Source organism: Canis lupus, chromosome 11 (assembly GCF_003254725.2).
Source record: "Canis lupus dingo isolate Sandy chromosome 11, ASM325472v2, whole genome shotgun sequence".
In the NCBI taxonomy this organism is placed as follows: Eukaryota; Metazoa; Chordata; class Mammalia; order Carnivora; family Canidae; genus Canis; species Canis lupus.
In genome coordinates this window covers 10,863,713-10,879,433 of record NC_064253.1, presented here as the reverse complement: position 1 = coordinate 10,879,433, position 15,721 = coordinate 10,863,713, and the positions used below count along the sequence as shown (strand labels likewise).

General features: G+C 34.7%; 1 protein-coding gene across 4 annotated transcripts in view; it reads left to right on the top strand.

Annotated features, from left to right (window-relative positions):
- The window catches only part of LOC125752133 (arginine/serine-rich coiled-coil protein 2-like), a 316,143-nt gene that overhangs the window by 32,876 nt on the left and 267,546 nt on the right, over positions 1-15,721 (top strand). The window lies entirely within an intron of this gene.

The window sequence follows — 15,721 nt, the reverse complement described above, 5'->3', positions numbered from 1 at the left end:
CCCACGTGGAGATGGCTTGGCTCCCCAACGGGAGAGAATAATGTTTGCAGATTCAGTGAGGCAGGGACTAAAATGGACAGTTGGGTCCCTTCAGTATATTATCTCTGCCTGCCCAGTCCACTAAGCATCTCTCCTTGGGCTGCTCATTCTTCATCTGGAGGATATCTCTTCCGTGGCAGTTGGGCCTTAAAGTGTGCTGACTACCCAGGGTCCTCCTCTGTAGGAAAATGGATCGGGACAGATATAAGATTTCTCTCTTGCTATATATTTACCTGTACAACATACTCAGTTTCTTCTCTTGGTCTGCAAAGTCTAAAATGTTTTACTTCCTAGTCATTTATAGGCAAAGATTACTGTCTGCTTAAAGGCAATAAATGGCTGCTTTCATTTAATTATCAGTAGATGACAGGCTGAGAAACTGAACAGAACTTTCAGGAGTTTCAAGGAGGTTAGGAGACAAAAATTTCCATTTAGATCTAAGGAGAAGTTGTCCTGGTAAATGCCACAGTTTTCTAAGGGAGATTCTCTAAGGGTCAGCCCTAGGATTAAGTCTAATCAGAAACTATGCTGCTGGTTCCCAAACTAAAGCTTTGCTGCAAATACAGGTCTTGAGTGATGTAATGGTACCTGTTTCTGGCCCACATGGCAAAAAAATTTTCTGTCCTTTCAAAAAATATTTCTCTAATTTTTACATACACTATCTAGCACCGTATCAAAAATAATCAGGTGTTCAGAAACATAGATCTCCAAAAACCAACAGGAAAGAGTGACTATAGAAACAGTTACAGGAAATCCAGATCATCAAATAATTAGGTGTAATGTTCAAATAATTACAATTAAAAATCTAAGGAATTAAAGATAGAATGGGTAACTTCGGAAGACAACTAAATATAATGAAAATATTAGAATGAAAAATATAAATAAAAACTAAAATTATAATAATTCAAAGGAATGGCTAATGTAAAATTTCCTATGTCTGTGATTTCTAGGTCTTTTGGTATAAATGGATTTATTTTCTGGCTAAAGAAATCATTTTGCTTTGTTTTTCCAATAATTCTTATTTTATATGAAACATCAATCTTCTGCATCTAGATTTTGTTTTTTATTAATGGATTTTTGGGTGTTATTTCTGCTAGCAGTTGATTTGCTTTCATATCAGTTCCTTTTAAAAGTTGTCTTAAAACTTGTATATGAAGGATCTGAAATAACCTTTAATTGGGGCTATATTGGACTTACATATGAAGTATAGTTCTCAAGAGCTCTCTTCTAAGTGCCTGAGTATTCAATGAGGTCTTTCCTAATCTTTTCATTATTGCTCTAGCAGTTATTCAGAGCCCTTTCTATGCTCTAGTAGTTACTATTTCTCTAGTATTTTTTGCTTGGTCACTTAGAGACTTGCCCTATAGAAATACAGCATAATATTCAGCCCAAATCTCAAGCAGGCTCTCTCAACAGATTTATTTATCTTTGTTCTCAGAGACATGATCATCTCTGTAAAATATTTGAAAGAATTGACAAAACTATAGGAACTAATAAGTGATTACAGCAAAGCTGTAGGATATGAGATTAATATACAGAAGTCAATTGCTGTTTTATATACCAACAAGGAACAAGTGGAATTTGAAATGAAAAACACACCACCACTTGAATTGGCACCATCCAAAATGAAATTCTTATAAATCTAACAAAAAGTACAAGATTCTATGTGGGGAAAACTATAAAACTCTGAAAAAATGATATCAAAGAACTGAGTTAATAATCCATTTTGATGGGTAGGAAACCTCAGTATTGTCAAGATGTTAGTTCTTCTCTACTTAATCTATAGATTCAATGCAGTCCCAATTAAAATTCCAGGAAGTCATTTTATGGATATTAATGAGTTGATTATATAGTTTATATGGAAAAGCCTCCATAAAAGATCCAGAATAGCCAACACAATATTGAATGAGAAGAACAGAACTGGAGGGGTGACACTATACAACTTTGATTTATTACAAAGCTATAGTCATGAAGACAGTGTGGTATTACAAATAGACAAATAGATCAAAGAGAGCAGAGAGCCTAGAAATAGACCCACATAATAAATGGTCAGCTAATCTTTTTTTATTTTTTTACATTTTCTTAATTTAAGCTTTTAATTTTAATCCCAGTATAGTTAACATATAATGTTATGTTAGTTTTAGATGTACAATATAATGATTCATCAGTTCTATCCACTACCCAGTACTCATCGTAATAAGTTTACTCTTTAATCCCCATCACCTATTGCACCAACCCTCCCCTCTGGTGACCAGTTAGGAGACTCTTGGTTTCCCTTTCTCTCTCTTTTTTCCCTTTACTCATTTGTTTTGTTTCTTGAATTTCACATATGAGTGAAATCATATGGTATTGATCTTTCTCAGACTTAGTTCACTTAGCATTATGTAGCTCCATCTACATTGTTGCAAATGGCAATACCTTCTTGACTCCTCTTTCAGCAGACCCTTGGCTTGGTTCCATAATTTGGCTGTTATAAATAATGCTGCTATAAACATGAGGATGCATGTGTCCCTTTGAATTAATGTTTTTGTATTTTGGGGGTAAACACCCAGTGGTGCAATTACTGGTTCACAGGGTAGTTCTATTTTTAACTTTTTGAGGAACTGCCATACTGTTTTTTAGAGTGGCTGCGCTGGTTTGTATTCTCACCAGCAGTGCCCAAGTGTTATTCTTTTTTCTCCAAAACCCTGTCAACATATGTTTTTTCTTCTGCTTTTGATTTTAGCCATCTGACAGGTGTGAGGTGATATTTCATTGTAGTTTTTATTTGCATTTCGTTGATGACCAGTGATGTTGAGAAGCTTCTCATTTGTCTATTGGCCGTCTTTGCATCTTCTTTGGAGAAATGTCTATTCGTGTCTTCTTGGTTTTTGGGTTTGAGTTATATAAGTTCTTTATATGTTTTGGATACTAATCCTTTATCAGATAAGTCATTTGCAGATATCTTTTCCCATTTCATTTGTTGCCTTTTCGTTTTGTTGACTGTTTTCTTCACTCTGCAGAAGCTTCTTATTTTGATGTAGTTCTAGTAATTTAATTTTGCTTTTCCTTTCTTACCTCAGGAGACCTATCTAGAAAAATGCCAGATAAATTATTGCCTGTGCTTTCTTCTAGGATTTTTATGGTTTTTGGTCTCACATTTAAGTCTCCAATCCATTATGAGGGTTTTTTGTGTGTATGGTGTAAGAATGTGGTCCAGTTTCATTCTTTTGCATGTAGTGGTCTAGTTTTTCCAAAATTTTTTGTTGAAAAGATTGTCTTTTACCCATTGGATATTCTTTCCAGCTTTGTTGAAGATAAATTAACAATATAGATGTGTATTTATTTCTGGGTTTTCAATTCTTTTCTATTGGTGTATGTGTCTGGTTTTGTGCCAGAACCATACTGTTTTGATTACTATAGTTTTGTAATATAACTTGAAGTTCAGAATTGTGTTACCTCCAGTTTTGTTTTTCTTTTTCAAGGTTGCTTTGACTCTTCTGGGTCTTTTGTGGTTCTATACATATTTTAGGATTGTTTGTTCTAGTTGTGTGAAAAATGCCATTGGTATTTTAGAATGGCTCAAGCCTCAATGCTGACAGCACCAAATGCTAGTGAGGATGTGAAGCAACAGGAACTCTCATTCATTCATTTTTCATGGATAATGCAAACTGGTATAGCCACTTTGGAAGACAGTTTGGCAGTTTCTTAGAAAACTATACTCATAAAATACAGCAATCACACTCCTTGGTATTTACTCAAAGGAACTGAAAACTTATATCCACACAACCTTATTAGGGATGTGAATAGCACCTTTATTCATGATTGACATAACCTGGAAGCAACAAAGATATCTTTTAGTAGGTGAATTGATAAACAGAGTACATCTATACAAAAGAATACCTTTCAGAGATAAAAGGAAATGAGTTAACTAGCTAGGAAGAGACAGGGAGATGCCTTAAATGCATATTATGAAGTGAAAGAAGCCAAGCTGAAAAGGCTACATGCTGTATCATTTCAACTATTTGACATGGCATTCTGAAAAAGGCAAAACTATGGAGACTTAAAGATAGTTGGTCACCACAGTATGATGAGGAATGAGGGCTGGGCAAGATGAAGAGCTTCAGCACAGAGGGATTTTAGAGCAGTGAAAATGCTACGAATGATACCACAATAATGCGTATATGTCATTATACATTTGTCCCAGACTCATAGATCACACACCATGAAGAGTGAACTGTATGTAAGCTACAGACTGTGGATGGTTATGATGTGTCAGTGTAGGTTCTTCTGTTGTAACTATTGTAACTGTTGTTATGTCTCACTTTGGGGGGAGGGTATTGACAATGGGGGAGGCTATGCACATGTGGGGGCAGGAAACTTAGGGAAATTCTCTTTTGCCCTCACTTTTTCTGTGGAACTTAAATTGCTCTAAAAAAATCTTAATAAGAATTTATTTGTAAGAATCACAAAGTTTTAATGTTTTAAAAAGAGAGTAAAAAAAAGTGATTTTTACAAATGTTCCAATATGAAAGTAATATAATGGCATTATCCAAATTAATCGGACCCTCAAACATAATATTTCTTTTAAATGGTATGTTGACACTTTCACAAAAGTTGAATACAATCTACTAAGAGAAATACTAATGCAGAGAATGAAGGGACTTCATTCATCTATCCAGTAGATAGTAAGAAAGCTGTCTAATCTTTATGTAGTCTTGGAGTCCTGTCTGCCAACATCCAAGAGGCCAGAGACCAATTGCTTCATCCTTTTGGATTTCCATTTCCTTCTATATGTATTGGAGATAATGAGATACACTGTTAAGAGATTATTGGTAATTTTTGTTACATTTAATCTTTATTATATTTAATGTAAAAATCATTAAAGTCATGATTTTAAGGTTGTTAAATTTCATGTCTTCCCCTATTGTTGATGAGCTTATTATTATTATTTTTTCTATATTCTTGGTGCTTATGTGATACTGGTTCTCTCAACAATGCTAACTTCTGCCTGTCAGGTATCTTCTGGCATATGTTTAGGTTATCCTCTTACCTGCCCCCACTCTGCATGGCTTTGATCTTTTGTCTAGTTAGTACCTCTGCTGATTTTTGACTGGTAACAAGTCACTTTGGAACTTAAAATGAGTGAAAGCTACAACAATATTATTTCCTACAATATTGTGCATCAGGCACTTAAATAGGGCTCAGCTGGATATTTGGGAATCTGAGATCATTGACTTGTCTGGTATCTCTGTGCTCCCCCTTATGGCTTCTTTATTTTTCTACCATGGTATGGCCTTGATTTGCTTGGAGCATGGTTGGGCTCTGAGAAGAGAATTCAAGGATAACCTGATTTGGTGATAAAGTAATTGTCAATTCCCTGTTTGCATCATGCTTGCCACTCTACTATTGGGCAATGCAAAATCCTATAGTAGGGCTCACAGTCAGTGTCTGGAGTGGTTTTTAAAGGCATGAATATATAGATATATGGTTCATTGCAGTCCACTACTGAGATAATCTGCACAGTGGCTATGATGGGAATTAAATAATGTGAAAGTTGACAGTTTTCATAAAGCCTGTTATGATGTAATCCAGTAATTCTCAAATTACTGAGATTATTTCCAAAAACCTCCAAAGATTCCATGGCAGCAGCTTTATGTAGATATAATTCATTGTACTAATTAGAATATGATGTGTTCATACTACTGTTGAGGAAAGTCATTGCTCATGGAAAAAAATATGTCACAGCAGATTATCCTTCTCCTTCCTTAAAGAGCGAGATGTTATAGAAAGAATTCTAGACAGAATTCTAGTATTTATCCTGTTAAACTTACATGGTGTATGGAAAAGTATTTACTTTCTAGGCCTCAGTCTTATTTTTATAAAATTAGACATTTGAACTGATGGTCACAGGGAACATTTGCAGCTCCATATTTTCATATATTCCTTGGTCTTAGTGGAAATACCTACGGTGTTTTGAAAAAGTTTTAGTCGCGGTTAGGCAATAGTTCTGGAAAAGAAAAAGGTACTTTATGACTTTCTTTTGCTTTTTGGTGAAATGCTTATTGTGCTACCAACAGCCTTGGGATGAAATAAACTTCTAATCAGAATTGGTTTCAGGGGATCCCTGGGTAGCTCAGCAGTTTAGTGCCTGCTTTCAGCTCAGGGCGTGATCCTGGAGTCACAGGATCGAGTCCTGCATCAGACTCCTGCATGGAGCCTGCTTCTCTCTCTGCCTATGTCTCTGCCTCTCTCTCTCTCTCTCCCTCTGTGTGTGTCTCTTATGAATAAATAAATCTTAAAAAAATTGGTTTCATTCAAAGAGAAAAGAAATAGTTTACCTGTTTGAGTGTTTATACTAAAAAAAAAAAAAAAGTTTACATCAAGCCATTCACCTAATCATTCTATCATGCCTGTATTGATCCATCCATCTATCCATCTTTCCATTTACTGAATAATTACCATGTAAGAGGATATTCTGTAATGAATGTTTATATTAGGGTTACTGTTTTAATTAATGACTGCAGAAAATTAATGACTGCAGCAACTTTGTTTGGCTGTAAGAATGTTTTTAAATGTAGGCACAATTTGTAATTTATGTTCTTCAGATCTCTGTTTTAGATCAGATTCCTTCATATGTTTGTGATGAGTGCCTGGCCCCTGAAGGCATTTAAGGTTATGGAAACCCTAGCTTAAAGTATTATTATTTATCAAAAAGTAGTATAGCATTAAGAATGTATTTTGTCTGTCTTCATCAGAATGTAAAGCTGGGCCTGCACACAAAAGTTTGAAGAGGACTATGGTTGTTGGGACTTTAAGGAGCAAAGATGAAAAGCATATTTTGTTCTGGGAAGCTGGTGGTGAGATCAGGGAAGGTCAAAGATAAAACCAAGTTTGGATATTTAAGTGATTCTTGAGTTTTTGTTTTGGTAAATGATTGGCAGTTTAGGTAACAGACATGTAAGAATTGTCATTTATTTGGGGGAGGGGAGAATTAAAATTTAAGATAGCTTATCGGGTGTTTAAAACAAAGGTAATCATTTATTCTGAGAATAGGGCCACGGACCCTGCCAACCAATTTTTTTTTTTTTAGTTTTTATTTATTTATGATAGTCACACAGAGAGAGAGAGAGAGGCAGAGACATAGGCAGAGGGAGAAGCAGGCTCCATGCACCGGAGCCCGATGTGGGATTCGATCCCGGGTCTCCAGGATCGCCCCTGGGCCAAAGGCAGGCGCCAAACTGCTGCACCACCCAGGGATCCCTGCCAACCAATTTTATATTATTGCTATATTAGTAAGGACTATGTTATTTTCCAAATCAATCCTCACTTTTTATCTATTTAATCCTTATCTTTAACAGTGCTTTCTATTTCAGTTGGAAGATGGAAGGATTATATAGAAATGAGCAAATAATATAAGGATAGCACTGGAAGTCAAGGTAGACTCATTAGGCAGTTAAGATTAATAAAAATGCCCTCATTATCTTATAAAGAATGGAATAAAATATCAAACGAAACTCAAACTCACATAGCATCCTAAAACATGTGCTAAGAAACATATACCTTGACAATATTCCAATGTCTGCATTCAGTTCTGTTAAAGACTTTTAAAGACAAGTAGTGGAAAACATAAAACATTTTCTCAAGATGACCAATTCAAAGATAGGTAGCTTCGTGGCCAATAGCAAAATTCGGCCTTGGGAGAGCTGCATTCTCCATTGGCTCCTGCTGTCACAATTCCTTGATCTTGTTAGTTTTTCAAGGGACTGAAAATGCTGGAGACCTAGAAATTATTGGCTCCAAAATACAAAAAAATGTACATTTATTTATTTTTTTTGAAAATTGTACATTTAAAACGCACTCATATTAAAGGCACACAATGCATAGCAATTGCATCTTGTTGGTTGCAATAAACTCCAGTTTTGGATGGTCATATATAGAAACAGTATTTAGTGAGGATGTGAATATATTTTAATGTTTAATATTATATGGGGTGCAGGGCATCATAAATAGTTGCCTAGAGCCTAAGTATTTCTTTGAATTTTTCTCATTTTCTTGCTCTCCATCTTTCTCTTTCTCTATCCCCTAACTCTGTTTATCACTCAAACAGCATTCTCCTTTGTGTCCTTCTTTCTCCATGCCATTCTCATTTTGGTTGAAATCCTAGCAATCCTAAGCCTTGTAAGATAGATAAAGATGGTTTTTTTCACTCATGAGGAAGAGAATCACTACAAATTCCTTTGAGCTTTAAAACCTAAATATCATGGCTGGTTTTTAAGTGTTGTTCATCCATTAAAAATGTATATTTTCTGGTTCCTTTGGCAACTACTCTCCTATTGAGTCAGGTATTTTATTAGAAGAGGACACATGAATAATGTGTACTCATCATTTAGATTTTGGGGAAATATTTTCAAAAATATTTTGGGAACTATTTTTAACTTAGAAACATGCACATTTGCAAAACAACTGAGAGATTTTGGGAAATACCAAAGAAAGTGTATTCTCATATTCTGCTGTGAAGTTAATTCAGAGATTGGTTTACATTTTTGTTTCTATACATACAAATGAGAAGTAAAATACTTTAAAATTTTTAAAAATAAATAATTGGATAAGGGTAATTAGTTAAAAAAAGAATTTTATCAGGAGAGCTTTAAAGATTCCTTGAGAAGCAGTCTAGATTTAGCCATGCAAACTGAATTCAAACTCTAAAAGTGACAATTTCTTCTGTGTCCTAAATGATTTCATTGTCATGAGAAATAATTCCACTAAACTCGGTATTGTTTATTGTCAGTCAAATGTAACTAAAGGCAATATTATATACATTTTGAGTTATGAGTCTCTGTTCCTCTCTATCATAATATAAAATTTCTGGAAGCACCATACTTTTGGAATCATCTGTGGTAGGTGTCATCCAAGGTCATTCATAAACCCTATTTCCTAGTAATAGAGTATCTTCACTTGAAATGCTACTAAGCTAGGTCAACTCTGATCATTTACATACTTTAATTGTATCATATGGTCAGTAAACATGCTACAAAATAATCTTTAGTGTTTCATGTTCCTATCACTTAATTTAATGAAATATTATACTTAAGTAATTTTAGTATTTAGTTAACATTAATATTCATGGCACACATTTGTTTGCAGTCACTAGGTGATAGGGTAGTCTTAAAAACTCTTTAATAAATGATAACCATATGAGTATATTCAGTTATAGCACAATTATCTGATTTTGGAGAAAAAATGGACTTCTCTGTGTACTTTTTAATTCTTCAATATTAAAAAAAAAAAAGGGTATCGTCATACAGTAAGTTAAATAGACCTAAACTGAGATATCCTTAAATATATGGACATAGGCTGCTAATTTTTTATAATAAAAAGTTTTGTTTTGATTGGCTCCATGACTAGTAATGGATAGGAAGAGTCAAGTGCAAAATGGCAGCAGGACATTAAGGATGGCTGGGATGATACATATCTCGGAGATATCAGGGTGCAGAGGTCAGATTTGGTCTTGTGTTCCCATTCATTGATGAAGTTTATGACTTACCCAGTAAAATCTGAGCTTCATATTTACAAATCCATGAAATAAGAATTATCATACTTACTTCATAAGATTACTGAAAGGATCAAATAAGACAGTAAATGTCAAAAGTGTTCTAAGTCGTATGAAATACTATTCAGTATAAGAAGCAGTGCTGTTGACTAGGAGCCACATGATATAGTATATAAAAGTAATTAGCAATATTTTGTGCTGAAATACTATAAGCACTTGAATATTTGGCAGGAGTAGCAATGTAGAATAGTAATTGGTATCATATTAATTTTAAAATGTAAAATGGGCAGTAAGAGACCAGAAATATATGGCTGATTTCTTTCCTTCTTTTAGTTAAAGTTATCCTGAGAAAAAATAAAGGCGCAGAATTGAAAGTAAACTTTTTCTGTTAATATGATTTATTTGAATATTAACCTCCTTCTTAGATATGTGCTAACTCTGCTGTATCATTTAGTAGGAGTTGAAATAGCCTAATTCCCATTCTCCCTTTCTGTCTCTCTGCTCCCCACCCTTCCTGTAAGTTTGGGTAACCATACTTCCTCATAGTGTGAATATTTTCTTAATTGAAATAATGTGTAGACTTGTGAATTATTTCCTGGGTTTTCTTAGTTCTGCAAAAACTACAAAAATTGTATTTTCAGGAAAGAATATATTAATTTACTCATCCACCAAATATTTATTTGTGTGCCTTCTGTGTCAGGTATGTGTTAAGAAAATAACTTTCTAACAAAGCCATGGTGGATTCTTTTCAGACGTAGGGAAAGATGAGATGACTTATTAACTGCTCTAAAAAAATCCACAGACTCTAGGAAGAAAAATAGCAGCAAAGTGTTCTGTATTTATTACATATGCAAATGTAAGATGTATGGCAACAATAGTACAAAAAATGGAAAGGGAGAACTGGAAATATATTTTTGTAGGGTTTTTATGCTATATGTGAAGTGATACATTAATTAAAGACACATATAAAACCTAGGGTAGCCTCCAAACACAATTTTTAAAGTGGTGTAAATAAAAGCCCATAGAGGAGATTATATTGAGTCTTAAAAACTGCTCACTTAATTCAAAAAAAGGCAGAAAAAAAAAACCAAATTAGAAAAAAAATAACAGCTAGAAAAATGGTAAATTTTGATCAAGAATATTAACATTTATGCTAAGTACACAGAATCTAAGCACACCAATGTAAAGACACAGATTATGAAATTACACTTAAAAAATAGACCAATTATGTGTTGCCAATAGGAAACCTAACATAAATAAAAAGACATATATACAGGACAAGCATAAGGATGAAAAAGATAAACTGTATTAACACAAATTAAAATAAAGCCAGGTAGATATATTCATGTCACACCTATAACCTTCATAAGGAGAAATAAGACCAGAGATAATGAGAGACACTCATTACAATTAAGGGGTCCATTCTCCAAGAAGATAAAACAATTCTAAACAACTATGTACCAAACCAACAATACCAGTTTCAGAATATATAAAACAGACCAAAAAAAAAAAAAAGGAATGAAATAACATTTAACATATATCAAAATGCCTAGAAATAAGACTGATCATATTAAGTCTTGGCAAGAATGTGTAGCAGTTGGAATTCTTGTAGATTGATGGTGGGAATATAAAATAGTACAATCGCTGAGGAAAAAAGTTTGGATGTTACTTAAAAAGTTAAACATACATTTCTAATTTGTTTCAGCCATTTTATCTTTAGATATGAAAGTAAGAAAATAGCATATGTCTGGACCGAGGTTCATACACAATTGCTCATAGCAATTTGGATCGCCAAAACTTGGAAAAAACTTAAATGTACATCAACAACTGACTGGTGAAAAACATTGTGTGGGATACAACAGAACAGTAAAGGGGATGAACTCTTTTTTTTTTTTCTTTAGGTTATTTAAAAAAACTTACATTCAATTTGCTAATATAGTACATCATTAGTTTCAGATGTAGTTTTCAATAATTCATCATTTGCATGTAATATCTGGTGCTCATCACATCATGTGTCCTCTTTAGTGCCCATCACCCAGTTACTCCATCCCCTACCACCTCCCCTCCAGCAATCCTGTTTGTCTTTCTCTCTGACTTTTCCCTTTCAGTTTACCCTCCTTCCCCTATAGTTCCTCATGCCATTTCTCATATTCCACATTATCATATGTCTTTTCTTATATGGGGAATGAACTCTTGATAGAAGAAGTAACATGGAGGGATTTAAAAATAATTTAGTCGATTGGAAAAAAAAACCAAAAGTAAATACTTCCTGCTTCTGTTTGTATAGAATTCTAAAACTGCGAACAATAAAAATTCCAGAAAATGTAAACTAATTTATAGTGGTAATATGCACATCAGTATTTCCCTGGGGCAAAGCAGGGAGAGGAGAAGACATGAGGGATGGTAATTGACAACGAAGAAACTTTTGGGGGAGCAATTGTTGTCTAGCTGTTAAAACTTATATGTGCAATTTGTTAAATCTTCAAAAAATAAAACAAAAAAACATTTAAACTTTTCTCAATGTTTCATCTAGAACTAAGACATAAATACATGAAGGGCTAGAACAGGAACAAATCTAGATGATTGACAGCTCATTACTTCGATTTAATTACTAAGTGCAGTTTGCTATGCTGTTTCTCTAGGATGAGTCCTTATTTAGAAGGCTCTGCATGTAAAGGTGTTTTTTAATTGCCTTAACCACCAGTCTGCCATCATGCTAGAATGTTTGTGAATCCTAGTGGTGAACCTTTGTATGGTTCATTCACTTGAAAAAATGAAGAATATTAGTAAACATGTAACGGGTAATGTTTAATAAATACAAAATTAGAGATAATACAATTTGCTTCTAAATTCCCCTCCGAACTAACTGTAACTTCAGGTTCAAAATTTCACCTCTGATCAATTTCTTTACATCCACACTTAGAAAAATGGAAGGAGCTAGATAAATTCTAAGGAATTTTCAACTTCTAAAAATGTATGATTCGGTAACAATAAACATTTATGTCCCCGCTCTACTCTGTGTCTACCACTGTGCTCACTGTTACAGATAAGCATATAAAATCATTCCCATCAAGGAGTTCATAGGTCACTGAAGGAAGCAGTAAGCGAATTATTGTAATACAGTGTGTTTTCTGCAGCTGTAGACATTAGCATAAGGTGCTTTAGGAACCTAAGGAAAGAATGCCTAACTTTGGGAAGCAGAGAGATTATCTTTTCGTTATTTTCCCATTATCCACCACTACTTTACCACTTTCTAGCATTGTTGATTATACCACATATCCTTGTGATTCCAGAGAAGTTGATTCCACTGTGCCTTCAAATATAAAGCTTTAGCTTGTTCAATCAAAAATCTTAGGACTTATATTGAAAATTTTGGAACACACCTATAATGAACGCAGGATAGGAATCCTAATACCTTCATTCTACTTTCTCCTCTGAACATTAAAGACCAGTAATACAGGCATACCCTATGCAACACCTCCACAGTTAACTTCGGAATATTTTATTCCTTTTAAGCTTTCAAGCATCTGAGCCTAATTCTCATTTTTGCTACCTAAGTTGCATATTCATGTTAGACCAGACTCTAGGGTATGTATGCAGTTCTCTGAATTGCTGTGGCTGCATCATAAGCCTACTCATGTTGCCTGGCTGGGTGGAGTCGCTCTCCTTGACTCTATGAACTAAAGGTAGGAATCAGGTGAGCCTTAAGTAGAGATTGTAGTACCATTCATAAAAATTGAAGAAGATGTATGGCTGATCCTTGATAGATGTCAATTACAATGTATAATTAAATGAGTTGCTAAATCCATTTTAACACCCAAAGACTATTCCTGTTACCTGAAATTGTGCCTCATAGGTAGAATAAATTTAAGAGCCTTTTTAAAACAAGTGACTTATAAACTTTTGCTCAAGGTTTAGAAGATGAGGATTAGAAGGTTAAATATGTTGTGAGAAGAAAAGAAAAATTAAGGATGTGAGTTTGTGTATCCTAGAAAGTTAACTGTTTGATCCCTCATTCCCTAAAGGAATATTTCTTTTCTGGAACTATTCTCAGAAGGAGTAAATTATTACTTTCCAATAGTTCGAAGAAATTCTCCATTTCTGTCTACATAATAACTTATACCTTGTGACCTATAAATATCAACTTGATAGTGTATGTGTGTTTCTTTTTTTTTTAACCAGATGATTTTTTTAGGTACACTCTGATTTTTTTCGATTTTTTTAACTTTAACTTTTTCTAGTATAAAATGATATCCTTAATTATCTTTTCATATTTTCATTCATAAGCTACCAACCATTTTTTATTTCTATAAAATTCATGGAGATTTATTTACCTTTCATTTTTATTTATTTTTTTAAAGATTTTATTTATTCATGAGAGAGACACACAGACACAGGCAGAGGGAGAAGCAGGCTCCATGCAGGGAGCCCAATGTGGGACTCGATCCCAGGTCTCCAGGATCACGCCCTGCGCCGAAGGGAGACCCTCAACCACTGAGCCACCCGGGTGCCCCGAGTTATTTACCTTTGAAAAGAGAGGGAGAATCTTATATTTCACTATTATTTAAAGGAGAAGATTAATACGGCTTCCACATCTCCATGGGAACACAGTAAGTGTTCCCCATGATTTATTTTCTAGAAATGGAGAAAAAAACCCATTGTTTCCGTGGAGATACAAAGGTGAACTGAACAGAGATGGCCCTGAGGGCACTGACATCCATAAGCCCTGGCAATTCCTCCACCTTTCTGATCACAAATATGAGGTGCTCCAGAATTCAACCCAACCTGCCAATGAGTGACTTCATTAGACATATTTTTGTATCTTCTTAAGTTTAAAAAACTATTGGGGTTTGTCATGTGGTAATAGAAAGGTGCATGTAAAATAATCTGGGGGAAAAATTTCTTTGGAAATAGAATAATGAAGTTCGAGGCTCAATCTGGGTGGGGGGAGATACAATAAGACACCCGTGAAATGACAATATGTCACTGCTTTTGGAGTGAGGAGAAAAATCTCTTAATTAGTGAACTCTATCAGAGAGTTTTTAAAAATTAGAAGACACCTAAATTAGTACACGTGTATTGCTCTCATGTTAAGAATCCTTACACAAACCCTTTTTCCTTTACATCTGGCATTCTCTAGTTACAGAAAATCAGTATTCAGTTTGTTGGTGGTAGTTTTTTTTTACAATGAGGTAGAATTATTTATTCCTTTGTTTTGTAGGTATGTACTTGGTTAGTTTATTTACTTTATTTTTTTAAGTAGGCTCCCCAACTAGCATGGAGCCCAATGTGGGGCTTGAACTCATAACCCTGAGATCAAGCCCTGAGCTGAAATTGAGAATCGGATAGTCAACCGACTGAGCCACCTGAGTGTCTCTCCTTGGTTAGTTTCATGACATGGTATCTATGTGCTTAAGTAAAAATGAAAACCATACTATGTGTTTAGCACAATTCAACAAAAGAGAACATTGTATGGAATAGAGCAGACCTGGTTTGTGTTCCACTTAATTAATGAATTCATTTATTCGGGAAAAAGAAATTGAGTATATGCCATGTGCCTGGTAATGTGCATAAAGCTGAGAATACAGAAAGAAAAGGTAGGAAATAAAAAGAGACATAGACTTAATCTTCCCTTGGCAATCTCTTTCCTTTTTTTTTAAAATAAGATTTTATTTATTTATTCACGAGAGACACATAGAGGCAGAGACTCAGGCAGAGGGAAGCAGCTCCATTCAGGGAGCCTAACATGGGACTTCATGCCGGGTCTCCAGGATCACACCCTGGGCTGAAGGCGGCGCTAAACCGCTGAGCCACCCGGGCTCCCCTTCCCTTGGCAATCTTGAGTACAAAATAACCTAATAAAGGTCATGTAAGAAGTAAGAACAGAGAACGGTGGGAACGTTAAGGAGCAGCTTCTATCTCAGCTAAGACAGAAGTCAGGCGATGTGACTCTTGAAATGGAGCTTGAATAATGTAGGATTTAACCAAGTAGGAAAGGGAACAGTGTAGAAAACACCAAGGTGGGAGACATTAGGAAAATTGCAATATTAAGTGCTTCACCATGACTGAAAGCTTGGGAATGGGCATGGGGAATGCTGGAGAAAGAGCTAGAATGTTGAAGAACATTTTTGCAAGGTTCTATAGGCCATT